General features: G+C 38.9%; 1 protein-coding gene across 5 annotated transcripts in view; it reads left to right on the top strand.

Annotated features, from left to right (window-relative positions):
- Positions 1-16,397, top strand: part of LOC124118187 (rab11 family-interacting protein 4-like) — a 297,536-nt gene that overhangs the window by 227,161 nt on the left and 53,978 nt on the right. The window lies entirely within an intron of this gene.

Here is a 16,397-nt window from a genome sequence, read left to right as displayed (position 1 = left end):
AGATTGCAATGCGCATGCGTGAGTCAGACTTTAAAGTACGAGTGTGTATCAGAAATATTACTTATACCCAGAAAAAAGGGTGGGAATCCACGGGAGGGCATGTTATCCCTCCATTACTTAAGATTAGCTGATAGAACCACAGTCAACATTCAACTTACAGGTAATGTTCGAGATTCCATGAGATTTTAAAGACTGATATACACTCGTATGAGCTGGGAATACACCATAAGTGGAAACCTTTATTCCAAATATGAAAAAAGAATGGCTGGTTCGCAGTGGAAGACTAAACTAAACTAAACATGAACTTACCTTGCAATCAACTGAACGTGAAATCCCCTTGTAATCAACTAAACGTGAAATCCCCTTGTAATGTAATGAACAATGAAAATGTGATAAGATCAAATGAAATGGATTTGAAACTTATAGTGAAGTTGCCGTATGGTAACAATGTAAATGGGTAACTCTCTCAACTATTTCTATTCTATTCTATTTCTGTACTATTCTAATTCACTATTTGGTAACTTAGAGAGAGATATCCATTTGAATGCCAGAAGCCAACTGAAATAAACTGTGTCTAGAGCATGCGCATTTTGCGTTCATCCAGCAAGAAGCACGTGCTGCATGCCAACTTTAACGCTTTCCGCAAAGCTGTTGTGTACCCATGAGTCAACCACTGTGTCCAGGAACATGAGACTTGTTCCCGGACACTTGTCTCCTGACAATTGTTCCCGGACGCTTCAGAACAATGGCAATGTTCAAAAGAGTTTAATTGTTAAATGTATTGTTCTCAAATACAATGGTAGTGAAGGTAGCTATCCTTGACAATATAAACATCATAAGTCGCACATAACCATTGTGTACACTGACTTAGAGTACATTGCATTGACTGACAAGTCCTGCCACCTTTTCCAACCCAGCAATATTTACTCATTCACACTGCCCAACACTGCTGATTCAAACAGACCTCTGTCCCTTACAATAGGCTTGTGATAGAATGTGGCAAATGTTCTCTCTGATGACCAATCAGCCTTTTCCAAAATGTTTGAAATGGGTACAGATGCACACCTCCCCGCAGAGGTGGAGGCAGCACGAACACTATGGGCTTTAAATACCTGAATGTCCACACCAGACTTATGAAGTCCGAGTTTTGTCCATCTCGACAGTGTGTCTCTTGACACTGCATTGTGAGGCCTAATGTAAGTTATAAATAGTTGTGTAACCGATCCTCTGATGCTCTCAGTTCTGCTGAGGTAACACTTCAAAGTGTTCAGTGGGCAAAGTGACTTGTCATGAGAATAGGCCCTGACTTCAACTGGTTTAGGTAATCTACCTGGTCTAGACTGCTTGACTAATTTGTCAATATGAAATGTAAACAAAGTATCATCCTGATTCCTTGTCATAAGGTCTATATCTAACAAGTGTAAGGTCTGACCTCTCTGGGCAGACACTAATGAAAGCAACATTACTAACTTGATAGTCAAATCATTTAAAGATAAATCTTTCAGCGGTGTAAGCTTCTGAACAAAATGCAAAACATCAGTCACACTCCACATCTCTGTATAACGTGGTTTTGGTGGCAACATCTCGAAAACACCCTTCAGAAACCAACACACTACAGGGTGTGATCCACAAGGTCTATTGTCCAAATCAATAAATGTTGATAACGCACATCGTGCTGTCTGTATAGAGCTGTAACCAAGTTTTTGGTTCAATAAACACATAAAAAAGTCCAACACCTGTCCTAGATGTGGTCTAGTAAAATCAATTTCCCTTTCACAACAAAAGAGTCTCCATTTCCGGATATATGTAGCGTACTGCTTCCTGGTGCCGGAACGCCACGAACTGATGATGACACTGGTTGCATCTGAAGAAATGCCTCTGTCTGCGCATATTTGCCGGAGAGTAGGAAAGCTGTCAGATTCAGTCTCTTTCCTAGCGGGTGAACCTTCCTGTCCAGTGACATAACCACAGTCTTCCCTTTGGGCAACTTGACAGGCCTACAACAAATCATTTTGATTAATTGCGAAAACCATGACTGGGTTGACCATAGTGGAGTAATAACAAGAGCATCTGCTTTATCTGACTGTATTTTCTGCAAGCACTTAGACAAGAGACAAAAAGGTGGGAAGCAATAAATTAGCTCTTTTGACCATGACAAACTGAAAGCATCTACAGCTTCAGGCTTTGGCCGCCAACTGACAAAACGTGGAAGCTTCGTGTTTAAACGCGAAGCAAACATATCTATGGCTGGATTCACACCAAAGTGTTCGAGGATTTTCTGAAACACAGTTATGTCCAAAGAACACTCAGTTTGCTCAGAAAAATTTCTTGACGCTCTGTCAGATTCAACATTTGTCAGTCCCGGCACATGAGCCACTGTCAACCACACACTATGTTCTATACACCAGAACCAAATTTCCCTTCCATGATCATTACAAACTTTAGATTTCGAACCTCCCATAGCTTTTAAGTAAGCCACTGCTGTAGTATTATCACATAAAATGTGGACATGTTTTCCTTTAAATGACTCAGTCAGGGAGAAAGCTTGAAGGGCTAGATAGACAGCTTTCATTTCCAAGGTATTAATATGGAGCTGCTTCTCCTGGAGTGACCAACGGCCTCCTATAGACTTCTTGTTATTACAAGCCCCCCATCCTAATAGACTAGCATCAGTACTAATTTCCATATCTGGCTCGGAGGAAGTTGTAATGTGTTTCTCTGCACCCATGGCATTGTCCTTCCACCATTTTATTTCCTGCTTAGCATCCTCTGATAATACCATCATTGCAACAAAGTCACCATAATTATCTTGAAGTGCCTCCGTTTTTTCCTTATCTAGTTGTATGTAGTGCAGTGGTCCGAAATTGACAGCATGGAATGTGCTTACAAATAGACCTAGCAACTGAGCCACTGTCCTTACAGAACATTGTTGCTGAGTCAAAACTAAATTGCATTTTGTTTGGATAGTCTGAGCTTTGTCATCTGGTAAAGCCAGTGTCATTTTTTCTGAGTCAATGTGGAAACCAAGAAATTTTATTTTAGTGGATGGTTCTAAAACAGATTTCTCAAAATTAACTGTAAAGCCAAGTGAACTGAAGGCTCTTGACATTTCACATACTGAAACTGAACAGTTTTCTTTTTCTGTTGCTTGAGTAAAAGAATCGTCAATATATCCGAGGCACTGATTACCTTGACACATGAGATAGGAATAGACTGGTTTCAGTATCTTAGTGAATACACGAGGGGCACAAGCTAAGCCATTCGGCATACATGTAAATTGATAGAGACCATTTCCCCATCTAAATCTGAGATACTTTCTGTGTGCAACATGGACATTTACTGAATAGTAGGCATTTGTCAAATCTATGGATGCATTGTAGACATTTGGAGTGATCATGTCCAACACGTTCTGCAAGCTTTCCATTTTAAAGTGGTGATATTGAACATATTCATTGAGCTGTTTCAAATTTAATATTAGTCTGTATTTTCCACTATTCTTCTTTCTAATAAAAATATTTGAAACAAACTGATCAGCAGTCTCCTCTGCTGGTTCAATAACATTTTGTTTGAGTAAGATTTGAATTTCTTCACTAATGATAGCACTTTCCTGTAGATTAAATCTAATTTGATGAGGTTCAAACAATTGTTTTGGCTTTTCAATAAAGTCAATTCTGAGACCCTCTATGACATTCAATATAAAAGGATCCTTTGTTAGTTTCTCCCACTCATGTAAACATGAAGATAATCGACCAGCCATAAAATCAACATTTGAGCAGTCAGACATAGAAAGGTACTCACTGTCTGTGTACAGCCATCTATTGCTTGGCCGACTTCCCCCCTCCTCTTTTTTCGGAGAACTTGTTCCATCGGCCTCTGCCGTTCCCTAAAAAAGGTGTACCATGGAAATATCTGCCTCTGCCACGGACTCTCGCCCATCTATTACCACCATATGGATAGGGTTGATATCTATGCCATCCACGGCCTCTTCCATGTCCATAGCTAGTAGCCTTGTGACCAAGTCGAGTTGACATAGCAATGTCTTTCAAGTGTTTGGCCACATCCTCCCCGAATAGGTAATCTGAACTTGTCGGAGCACTTGGGGTACACAGTGCACGATAGTGATCATTCAACTGTGGTTTTATCAGTTCCTTCCTTCTGAGGTTTTATTCTCTATTAACATAAGCCGACATCGTAAGTGAGTCACTCAACTTGGAAACAATATCTCTGAACAAAGTGGCTGGCACCTCTTGCTTGTGAGCAATTAAACTGTTCAGTGTATTTGTCACCGCTATGGTCGACTTTATCATTCCACTCTGGACACGCTGAATTTTTACGTCCATCGAACGTGTGTCAGATTGCAGGGAATCCCATATTAGCTTGTTAATTTCGGGCGTATTCAAATCCGAACAGTTAGCTGGCTTTTTCACATCTTTTAGTTTCTGTGCGATGACTGCGTCATCAAACTTGGTAGTGAATACCTGATGAACCAATTCAGCCAGTTTGGTGTCAATTGGGTCCCTATCAGCCATTGTTATCGGCAGAGTTTCTCTGATGAGGTTTACAACTTCTAAACCGGAATGATTTGCACTGATTTCGTCATGCGCATGCACGACTTCCTCACCACTAAGTAGTTCTGTTGCTATGTCAACAGTCCCTGTTTTGTAGATCTTTGCAGTATGTGCCTGGCTTGGCGGAATATAATCATCATCATCATCATCCTCATAAATAAAATTCTGTTGATCATCGTAAGCGTAATCTTGTGTGAGGGTGTCCATTCTGCCTTCAAAATCAGACATTCTCTTTTCCATGCGTTCGTTCATCTTGCGAAATTCATCAAGCAATGTCCCAGAACCATCAGGCGCATGAGGATGAGGGGAAGTATAATCTGCTTGAGAAGTGGCAGAAGCCGTCGATGTTGACGGTTTAGGGGACTTAGTGGCTTTTTGTTTGATAGCAAATGAGTTGAAAATTGTCTCAACTCTAAAAAGCGTCTGCACTCGCTAAAAGCGCATGCGCATTGCAATCTCATGGAATCTCGAACATTACTTGATTAGCTGATAGAACCATAAGCATAGGTAGTTACACCATCCTTATCAATCCATCTCTTTATATCTAAGGGGATAATGATGTCTTGTTCATTCTTAATCCATATATCCTGTGATTGACACTTCTTAAAGTGTTCATCTCGTGTTTGAATGTTCTACCATGAGCGCCTCAATAAGCGCCCACCCCTTCTGTCTTTATTTTAAGCACCCTGGGCGCTTATTGGGTTGAATATGGGTATCTATTTTTCTGCCATATCTTTATACACATCCTCGGTTTGTATTTCCATCAACAAAGAATCTGTGTCGGTATATAACACCTCGCATCTATCTCCGTATTCCATCTTAAGTTCGTTGTAATAAAAGTCATACATTAAGTGTTAAGAGAATACTCATACCAACGTACACTGGTCTGTTGAAATTTATATTACTTTTCTGTATATGTAGTGCGGCTAAGTCGTTATCAAATATCTTGCTTCTGTTAAAAGCCGGACTGGCTATTAGTTTCCTAAGTCTTTCTTCCTCATTAGATCTGACCAATTTAACATCAACACGCTTCCTTAGATTCTCCATAGTTTTACCAAATACTGAGTTATTCATGAGCTAATATAGATTATTTTCGAAATCGCTGGTAGCCATCTTTTTTAAATCTGTGTTCAGCCTTATATAGGGCTCCATCCAAGGGCTTTGATCAAACTTAAGAACTCTGTGCATTTTCTTTAGTTTCATTCCTAACGATAGATATAACTGGAGATTTCTGTAGTGAACCATATATTTTTTCTTATCCATCAAAGTTGGTACGAGTTTTTCTACGTTAGCTAACCTAGAATTACCCATCAAGGAGTGTTGATATTCCGACATCCAATCTTTATGAACCATTAATCTTTCGGGAGCTAGCGGATAACTGTTATGATCTTTGTGTAACTCTGTTGGATATTCCAAGTCAACTTCTAGTATGTACCCTTTATCGGAGTCTGTGGGGATTGATATCACATCGATCCACTCAAAACCACCCATGGGTAAAGGTTGACTCATAGCCTATCCATACAAATTGTTGGCGTCGAGATTTAATATATGCGTATCAGGTTTACTCGGATCATATCCTTCCACTAATTTATTATTAGCCTTAGAATACCTTTTCGCCGCCATCGATATACCACCTCTTAATCTGATAATAAACAAGTGCATATCGTAATCAGTGGGTAGTTTTAGTTCTACACCGGTCTTCTTCAACAATGCATCCCACTTTAGTCTGGGACTGGAATAGTACCATGCCGGATCCAAGCCGTATTGTTTTAAACATGTCTTTCTAAATATCTTGAATATATCGGCGAGTAACAGTACAACGGCTTTTAAGTACAGATCGTGATAATCGCCTAAATTCTTACAACCTAATTTATCCCACACGGTCAGAGCGTGTTCATAATCGGCATCGGTTATTTTAGATTCTGTTAAGTTACTATAGAATGATTCAAGGGGTGGTGATTTAGTTTCGTCGAATCTATCCATATATTCGTAAGGAGAAACACCTTTTCTCAGCAACAAATGACGTGTTATCCGATCAGTATATTGGAATGTTATTGCAGGATTGTTCGCATTAGCTAAATTGTCCAGGGAAGATAACAGAAACTGTACGGAGTCTATGAATCTAAGTCCATTACTTTGCTTTGTTCTGGCTTTCCCATCCTTGTCCGTAAAATGTATAGTTTTTGTCAATGAGAATGATATGTATTTTTCCATATTATTAGGAATGCTCGTTAAGCCGCAGTTGGTCTTTGAGATAGCTTGCATAATGAGATGAGAATCATATCCTCTAAGGTTATGAAACACAATGGGGATGAGTATTGTTTGAGAATTCGTTTTTAGTTTCAAGTTACACTCGTTATGCGTGGCTCCCCGATAATTACCCGTGATGTGGCAATGATCTCTTACAGAATCCCCATTCAGGGGTTTATTACAAATATGACAACTCGTTGACTTTTTATAGGCCCTCCAATCATCCCTCGTCATACACATAGGTTTCTTACGCGATAAATTTTCCCTGATATTCTCTTCGTTTTGTAGATATTCTAGGAACTTTCCCGCTGCATCGGGACCTCTGTAAATCACAGGCGGGTTTGTTTTCCCATCATACCTTACAACTATATATCCAAACCCACAAGGAATATGTTCTTGAGTTTTGTACTTAAAACTATCTTGATTGCTTCGGTAGGTATTTTCTAGACCAAGTTGTTTTGCCAAAGCCTTCAACTCTCTCACAAAAACCATTGGTTTAATGGTTTAATGGTATATGCAAAATGAGTCAAATCTCTAAATGGTTGTTTTTCATATATCTAAATACGTATTCTCCCCAACCTATTCCTCTCGTTGATGTAATCTCTCTTCCTAGCGTAAATAATCTGGTTCCTGACCCTATCAGCGCCGTGTTTCTTACATTAACAATAATGACCTTTGACCCCTATCCCACATACAGAACAAACGTAATTTATGTTTCCCTGTCTGATGTAATAAGAATGGATCCCACAGTAAACACCGACAAAACGTCGGTTGCATTGAATCGGCTTCCCCATGAGTGTAAATCTGCACAGATTCATGGTTATACATCTATCATATCATTTGTCTAAATGCAAATCACATCTCCACTGGTGAGTCCTAGTTGTCATCGTTATAGATTAGCCAGTCAGGGTTATTAATAGCTGAGTAGTCAGCTCAACATAGCTAAACAGCCAGTCAGCTCTATTTATAGATTAGCAGTCAGGGTTATTATTAATGGTTAATACACAATAGATCATGGATTATGCGTAGTTATTGTGTAGCTAAAAATAGCAATGACTGATAACCCAAACATTATAAACGCTATCTCACGTTCTTTCTGAGCCTCTGACGGTGTATAAAACTGAGAGATTGTTGATCTCGGTATTGGGTCAAGTTTCTTTCCATAAATAAAGAAGTATTCGTGCATAGCAGATTCAACATCCTTAAACGTTTGAATTGAATGCCCCTCTTTACGCAGTTCATCATTAATTAAATCTAATCTTAACATCCTATTTCGGGCCCATTGTTACTGGTCTGTTTCGAATTGTTCTAATGCTTTATTATGTCGTTTACGCTCCTCTTCAACTTCTTTAGCATTTGATTCCCTCAGAGTAGAAAATAAATAATTACTCCCCGAAAAAGCTAGAGCATTAAAAATAGCTCCACCGACCATCATCGCAATTGTTGCCATATTCAATAATATAAAATATTCAAATGTTTAATTACTTCATTATGTCTTCTGGGATAAGCCCTTATTTGATTAGCATATCTTTTGTTGCCATTGCCAATCCAATATGAAGAACCACCATACCAATATCATAGCCATTAAAATCTAGTTTAGGTGGTGTGGCTTTAGTAATCATTTTAGCTATACGGGCATAGCCAATGGCCAAGCCGCTGCATGACCACCGCTGAATGATACGTTGCGTTTACCAACATTTTACCGTCTGTAACTGGAGTAGTCATTGCTTTAATAACATTATATAATGATAGCGCAGTGTGGTTCTTTAGATAAAAGATTATTAATAGATTGCTTGCACGAATCTTCCATTCTGTATATTAAGTTGCACGTCCATAATCACATACAAATATATGTTTAATTTACCAACCGCTTCCTGGTGCTTCGTTATCTGTATAGTAACACCCTCACTGGCATTTTCTATTCTCTGCCCACTACGGTTGGATACCTACTACAATAATTTTACGTTACAGGTAACATCCTCGGCGTTCAGTATTTGGGAATTACGAGGTCTTGACAAGGCAATGCAAACAATGCAGGGAAAACTCATCAATAATATAGCCAAGCTATCTGAACTCGACAAGCATAAAGCTTATGAGAAAACAAAACTTGAACAGGCGGGTGATGATTTCAGTAGACGCCGCGTTGCTGAAAGATTGCGTAACTTAGAAGACAAAAGATCAGCACGGCTCGAAGCGTCTTCCAGTAATAGAAAGGCACTTCGTTCACAAATCAGTCGAATACATGAAACTATCGATCAAGTCCTCAACAATCAATACTACACTGGCCGATAAAATTAAAACATTGTTCAGAGAACAGGGGATAACCATTGCCAGTATTTTAACCGCATTGGGATCTATTATATTGACTTTGACTCTTGCATTAACTGGTGGCAGCGGACCACCCACACCACCTAGTGATAAAAATGGTGTAAAAGAGTGGATAAAAAAGCATTAAAAGGCATTAGGAGAAGCACTGGGAAAGCTCGCTGGGAAAGCCACGTCTGCACTTCCCGGTATAATAGGGAGTATTGTTTCCTGGCTCTTGAATTTTTTAGCTAAGACCACCACTTGGCTTAGTCAAAACTTGAGGGCACTGATCGTAGCAATTGCCAGTCTGTTGTATGTTTCCGCTAAAGACTATTTATCCAAATCAGTTCATTAAGAACTATTTAACCAAATCAGTTCATTAAGAACTATTTATCCAAACATGAGTAAACCAGCCGCGACTCCAACTACTATAAGTGCTGTTTTTTCATCGATATGTTGTTGATTTTTAGCGGCAATATGTGGTGGCACTTGTGGTTGTGTGTTAGTAGATGTGTTAGTAGGAGCGTCAGTAGATATCTGTGGCTTTACTATTCCTTTTTCGCCTGTGTTTGTTTGCGTTATTAAGTCGGTGTTAATATCTGAATTTATACCTGGTTTTTGTTGATCGGTAGCAATAACAATTTTATTATTATAACCAATCACTTGACCGATCTTAAGTTCCATATTACTTGGAGACATGTATAGTCCTGGCCCATAAACATAGTCTACTTTGGATTGAGTGTACTGTAATACATCTTGATAACGTTTTATAGAAGATGGTATGTCAACTGGTGAATTAATAGCATCCTCCAAGTTTGTCCCAGAACCAATTATTCCCGTTTGTGTTTGCGATTGTGCACCAAGAATAGTCCATACATAAGTTCTTATTGATTCATTAACTCTTACAACTCCTCGGCTAGTAAAATTATATTCTGTTTTATCATTAAGAAATTTATTCCAAGCGTTTGTGGTATCGTTCAGTTGCACAAATTTTGTAACAATATAAGCTAAACCACCCTTAAAACTCATAAGATCTCCTCTCCAATCGTTACTCGAAAGTTCCCAGCCATGATAAAGATTATGCATTCTTACAAAAAGATTGTTTTTCTGTAACAACTTAAACGGATTAAATGGTTGATGAGTTTTTTTAACTAAATCATCACTTTCTTCTATAACAGTTATTTGTCCATTGTACGGAACACCTAGACCATGGTTAAGTCCTTTAATACACCAATCTTTACTCATAGAAATATTAAATTCCTGACAAATATGTTCATATGTGAACCTATTGTACGGATTATTTGTGGAATTCCATGCTCGATCCTGCAGTAATGGAGCACTAATTTTTTTAAGTATACGTCTGATCTGATAGTACACGTGAAATGATAAAACAGACTTATTTAGTTCAAATCCTGGGGCATAAAGAAATACACCACATCCTGTTGTGGCACACCATATGGCAAATATTAACTGGTTCTGCCAAAATTGCATTGGATTGTGAAACCAATCATGCACCATTTTATCGCTAGTTGCCGTGACCCTGTATTTTTCAAAGATATCAGGGAAAGGAACAAAAAAAATTAGCACCAGAGGCACTTACTAAAATCGATTGATTAGAAATGTAAGTTGATTTCATAGTTAAGTTATGATATAATATCTTTGTATATTTAATATGTATTTTACACTCCCGGGAATAACAAATGGTCAGTCTATTCAACTGCTTCATACTATCGATAACTCGGCTGGACAACTTGAAGTCGCCCTATGCGATGTAACGTATTACCCACGGTGGACCAATATAAATGCTGCGAGATATAATAATTGGTTTTTAATAGGTAACTTTGGTATTGATCACACTTGAAAACATCAACCTGTACATATAGGATACTTGAGTGTAACACTCCATATTATAAATAATGGTTGATTCATCAGGCCCTGGAACACTCAGACAATGTAATACAATTGCGCTTTCCGATCTCGGAGACACAGAAGGATTAGGTAAACTCGGTATCGATGGTAAGTTATACGCTTTACACTTACAAGATAATGTATACAAGCGGAAAGAAGTTACATTCACAGGTAATCTAGGAGATTTAAGCGATGTTAAGCGATTTAGGCGTTAGTGGACTCAATAAAAACACTTCATACAATCTTACTCACAACGATGATAATAAATGGACTATAATCGAAGAAAAAATCGAATGGCTATTGAATATCATCATTACCCCACCATATGTGATGATGGGTAGGGGACATCAATTAACTAAGATAATAAATAGTGGGATCGTACCCGCGGCTTATATCCCCTCAAAACGAAAAAGTGTGTTAGTCTCTCCCCTGCCAGAAAACCCAGGTCATATGTTATGTAGTCATCTGGCAGTTAAAAACGTAAGTTTAAATTTGGTTACTGAATTCAATGATATTAAAGATAACTTGAGTGTAATACATAATCCTCCTACACTTATTATTGAAGTCTTGTTTGGAGATGTACTGGTAGATGCCTTCGAAATATTACCAGGTCTATTGATTAAATGGCTCAAGCAACACGAGCGTCGACGTTGTAGTATTATCTATGTAGGAGCATCACCCGGTCCAAATCATTAAAATTGATAGCATTTCTCTTACTAAGATATTTATGCCGTATAATATCCATTTAATAAGGCTGATGTATACTCTCAAAACATTGAAGCAAGACCAATTAAAGACTATTATATGATATAATAATAAACATTATGGGTTTATATCCGGCGCTCGATGAAGCATCTGAAAAGATGGATACTGTTGATGGATTTCGATTACATCAAATAAGCGACATAGAACATCGAATAGAGAAGGAGAGGGAGTTGAGACTTGGATTGTATAAAAAGTTTCGCCGAGCCATGAATGCTGTTGACGGAGTTGACACCTCAGTGTAGCCAGTGTTGGTTTATTATCAACTATAATGGCTGCGCCTATCGTACTTGGCATGGAAATAGCCGCCGGAGTCTCAGGACTGGCAGGAATAGCGATAAAATTTATTTCTCGTAAGTTGCAAAAGAAAGCATTAAAACATGATAATATTCGGATACTCGCCCAAAGCAAAGTTGAACAGCACTGACGACCATATTTCAACAGCAATGGCTGATTGTAAGATATCCAAGGATGAGTTTCATTTAGTGCTGTCAGAACTCACCAAATACAACGTAATGAAGCAGGAGATTCGATCCAATTATTGTAAGACCAGTGGTATTAGCGAAGACGAGAAAAGTTCATAGAACTGGGGAGACAACAAGCGCGTCAATTATTCCGTGCCAAAACCAATGAACTTGTTGGAGATTAAAATTAGATTGCTTCATATCGTTGGATCACATTTAAACGAATGCTTACATAAGTATATAATAATGGAGAATTACAAACCAACAAAGGAAGAACTCGAAAAAGCTATTGAAGCATTTATGCTCAGGGACAAAATTATCAAATGGAGAGAATTACCACAAGGTATATATTATATCAATGATGTCAAACCAACCAAATACGGTCATCAATTGTTTCTTTCCAATTACCAAGAAGAGTATATAGTCTGGTCTCCTAGTAAAATGAACGAAGAACTTAATAAAAATGTTGAATATCACTTTGTTAAAAATAATGGTATGCGCATAAGTAAAAATAATAGAGAATATTTTCATTACAATTTAGTTTAATCTCATGACGATCGTTGAATGGCATCATCATTTTTGCATTAAAAATTCCATCTGTAGTAGCAGTATAGGTATATAAATCTGGCTCCAGTGGGGTTGCGGCAGAATCACCATTACCTATACTACTGATCCAGACCATCCCAGCTGTGGTGTCCTACCACTACTTGGGGGGACCTATAGTCCATTCCATGTTATAAATGTAAGATCAAGGCATGTATGTAGAAATATTGTAGATGATACTATGTCAGCATGAACTGTGCTAGAAACATAGTTAAAGTTCATAAAATGTAAATTAGACCTTTGAACACAATGTCACCAAATAGAGTCGGGGAGGCTTGGTAATAAAACTACATGAGTCAGCTGTAAATACCACCTATGATGATACCTCCATGATACATTACTGATGCACAATGTTGAACCACAAGTCTAACGTAACAGTCTTGTTACCATCTCCTAGTGTCCGGCATCGCTTGCTACACAATATGAGTCATGACACGACGGGGTGTTGTGCATCGCATGGAGCACCAAGCTGTCTTGTCACATGATACTCTCTCTGTCGTCTATGCATAAGAGCATAATGCAGTTTCACCACACCTGTGTTTCTGATGTAACACAGTACAGTCTCAGAGAAACTACTCCAGTCCAGCACAATGGTATACAATCCATAACACAATACCATAATGTCAAGCATAGCCAGTCTAACACACATAACCACTTAGACTGTGATATCTCGTGAAATCACCACTAGTGTCATGCATCGCATGAAGCATTATACAGTCTTAACACACAATACCAACAGTCTGGACCCGTAGAATAGGTCTTCAGCAACCCATGCTTGCCGTAAAAGGTGACTATGCTTGTCGTAAGAGGCGGTCAAACGGGATCAGGTGGCCAGGTTCGCTGGCTTGGTTGGTGCATGTCATCATATCCCAATTGTGTGGATCGATGCTCATGATGCCAATCACTGGATTGGTTGGTCCAGACTCGATTATTTACAGATTGCCGTTATATAGCAGGAATATTGCTGAGTGAGGCATTAAACAACACATAAACAAACAAACCAACAGTCTTGCATCGCATGTAGCATGATACAGTCTTTCATTTGATAGGACGCTTCCACACTGTACTGATTGTGTGTGTATGCTGTTATCCAACTGCCAGACGATTATCAGTAGGCAGCCCTAAGTCAAGTTCCTTCTGTGCACATCATGGAACGTTAGCGTGATATCGCCTCGAGTCCTGAGGGATTGTATGGATGAAAGAGCATGGGTTTACCAGGTACAACACAAGTATAGGTACCACACTGTTACTGAAACCATTCAATACAGAACTACTGCATGGTTGAATTCATACACTCAGATAAAGATGAGTGGAAGTATTGAAACAACTAACACAGGTTGATACGTAGGTATATCAAGTAGCGACTAACAAGAAGTAACTCAGTAACTATCTGTAACTACGTAGAAGTGCACAATGACTGATGAGCCTGTCATGGAAGAACGAAACTCCATTCCAGTTTGACAAGATTTGGACAGGGTAAATCGATAGGATAGTTTCTCCACGGACTTACACAGAGTGATCAGGTAAGATATGATAGTCCTGTCACCATGACTCGGCACGCATAGTTCAGGTGTGCCAACAGTAACAGCAGTTCTCTTTTGGTACACTTCTTTCGGTTTAGAGAAAGTAGCTAACATAGCACTGATTCTGAGCAGTTTATCTCCCGGGAGATGGTACTCTAGCTGCATAACTGGGCCTACTGTTTTGTGTGCTGCCATGGGAATGTTTAGCTTCTTGAACAGCTGAATCAGAGTGTCCATAGTGTGTTGAGCAGGATAAGTAGGGGCATCGATTGTCAGAAAGTCGTCCAGTAAATGCACAATAAAAGATATACCATAATTGGCCGTCAATATCCAACAGATGGCACAGGATAGATTGTCAAACAGGGCTGGACTTGAACAACATCCGAATGCCAATTAACCTTTTTATGAAAGTAGTAGTTTCTCTGCCAGCAAAAACCGAAATACTTCCAAAATTCAGGGTGGAGTGGAAATTATTTGAACCCTTCGGTGATGTCGACCTTACACATCTATGCGCCTTGGGCCACTAGCTTTATCCTTGTGTTGATCAATAGTCACATAAGTCAGAGAACAAGTCTCGTCAATAAGTTCATTGATACTGGGAATCTCGTCTTCACAATGCGGGGCCATGCAAGTCCAGTATTTAAGTACTGTCGGAAATGCTAGAAAAATAAATTAGGATAGAACGTTTCACAGACACTTGCTTTTGAAATATCGAATAACTACCGATCGACCTACCTGTGGTTTGAAGTATTTTGATCACAAGGAGTCCTATCGACAATTTTACTGGAGAAAAATTATAGGAGATGTGTTCATGGACTGGTTGGAACATCAGCTATTGCCCATTTTAAACAACCTCAGTATCATAGTCATGGATAACGCCAGTTAATACAACATCCGGGAACTAAATATTGGAAGGCGACTAAAGAGGAATATATGATGTTGTCGACTTCAGACGATCTGAAACAAAAGTTCATGGAGAAAATTCAAAAAAAAAGAAGCAACCAGTAAAGTACAAGACATATGTGTTGGTGGCACAACACGGTCACGCTGTCACCAGTCAAACATTGTCCGCGCAACATTGTTGAGCTTATCTTGACTAACTGTACAGGGTTCGTGGCAAGACATAACACATTTGTCCGCATCTTGTTGACTTTCACTTCCTGGAGGTTGTCAGGTGGTCCGGTTAATGTACCACTTTGAGTAAAACCACTTGACTGTTTGACTGCTTGAGAGTGACTAAAGTAAGTATCAAGGCCACCACTTATTTTCAACTTTGCTACAATTATATAATGTAAACAAAAGATAGCACGGGGCAGTGCTCTGGCAACTGTAAGGTTAGTATGATTCATTGACTGATGTGCTTTGCTCAGCATCATTCAGCTGTCCTGTCAACTAAAGTGGTTACAGTTAAGTTGTATGTCGCACTGACAAACAGGTATATCAACAACTGCATCACCATAACATGCCAAACATAGCATATGACACTGCCACATAGTTCAACTAGAATCATTTTGTTATTGGAGTAGGTAGACAGAACTTTCAAAGAAGTGCTGCATTGGGCATGGATTTTCTCAAACCAGAAGTAAAGGGGAATCTCTCCATCTTTTTTAAGGAATGGAGAGTTACAAGGATATTCCCCACTTAAAACTCATGCCTACTTTTACACTTTGACAAAATATTCTGTTGTTGAAAATATTTGAAAAATAAACCAGAACTGTTTGTTATCTGTATTTATGCTGCGTGAGTCGCCCTTGCGTGATGCACGAGGAAAGTGTTCTCTGCTGCTGTTGCACGTGCGCCAAGCTCCGTAACGAGCTGACATTTACAATGCACGGTACACGGCTCTTCATGATTTTGTTTGGTCCTAAACTAGTATTTATCAATCACTTTCATATTGTCAATACATGCTGACGGGAATATTAGGAAATATAGAGCCCTGAACAAGGATATATATAATACCTGATTTGTATATCTTGTGAAAGGTCTATCTAATTGCTGTAAGTATGAACATT

This window comes from Haliotis rufescens, unplaced genomic scaffold, assembly GCF_023055435.1.
Source record: "Haliotis rufescens isolate VD_foot unplaced genomic scaffold, xgHalRufe1.0.p SCAF_65, whole genome shotgun sequence".
In the NCBI taxonomy this organism is placed as follows: Eukaryota; Metazoa; Mollusca; class Gastropoda; order Lepetellida; family Haliotidae; genus Haliotis; species Haliotis rufescens.
The sequence above is the reverse complement of the archived record's forward strand: the minus strand, read 5'-3'. Positions and strand labels throughout refer to the sequence as shown.